Here is a 1,195-nt window from a genome sequence, read left to right on the forward strand (position 1 = left end):
GAAAACTGACCTTTTCCAGTCCTGTGGCCACTGCTAAGTTTTCCAAATTTGCTGGCATATTGAGGGCAGCACTTTCACAGCATCATCCTTCAGGATTTGAAACAGCTCAACTGGAATTCCATCACCTCCACTAGCTTAGTTCGTAGTGATGCTTTCTAAGGCCCACTTGACTTCACATTCCAGGATATCTGGCTCTAGGTCAGTGATCACACCATCGTGATTATCTGGGTCGTGAAGATCTTTTTTGTACAGTTCTTCTGTGTATTCTTGCCATCTCTTCTTAATATCTTCTGCTTCTGTTAGGTCCATACCATTTCTGTCCTTTATCGAGCTCATCTTTGCATGAAATGTTCCTTTGGTATCTCTGATTTTCTTGAAGAGATCCCTAGTCTTTCCCATTCTGTTGTTTTCCTCTATTTCTTTGCATTGATCGCTGAAGAAGGCTTTCTTATCTCTTCTTGCTATTCTTTGGAACTATGCATTATAGCTTATAGAAATTAGGGACTTTAGAGATATTATTAGCTAGAATCCCTTTCTAAGAAATAGTGAGCTTAGGATACTAGGGGCAAACAGGACTTAGAAAGATAAGAAATAAACTGAGGAATGTGGTATGCAGCCCAGACATTAGCATGAGTTACAGTGTATTCACAAGGACACATGAGAAAAAGTAGATAAGAAAATCGCTGAGGCAGAAACTCCTTTTGAGGGGCAACAATGATTTATGGAGACAACAAATCTGGGTCAGTGGGAACTAAAAATATCAAACCTCTGACCTAATGCTTTTGTAAAAGTATAAAAGAGGATCATAAGCTTGAAATAAAGAGGCAGTCCAAGGAAACTGAGAGGCTGCCTCAGTTTCTCGCTGACACCGCTCACCCCTTCAGGTTGAATCCCTGGCTGCTGGAGCTGGACTCCGGCAGGTCCCATCACTTCATGGGAAATAGATGGGGAAACAGTGGAAACAGTGTCAGACTTTATTTTGGGGGGCCCCAAAATCACTACAGATGGTGACTGCAGCCATGAAATTAAAAGACGTTTACTCCTTGGAAGGAAAGTTATGACCAACCTAGATAGCATATTCAAAAGCAGAGACATTACTTTGCCAACAAAGGTTCGTCTAGTCAAGGCTATGGTTTTTCCTGTGGTCACGTATGGATGTGAGAGTTGGACTGTGAAGAAGGCTGAGCGCCGAAGA

This window comes from Bison bison, unplaced genomic scaffold, assembly GCF_000754665.1.
Source record: "Bison bison bison isolate TAMUID 2011002044 unplaced genomic scaffold, Bison_UMD1.0 scf7180017864270, whole genome shotgun sequence".
NCBI classification, from domain to species: Eukaryota; Metazoa; Chordata; class Mammalia; order Artiodactyla; family Bovidae; genus Bison; species Bison bison.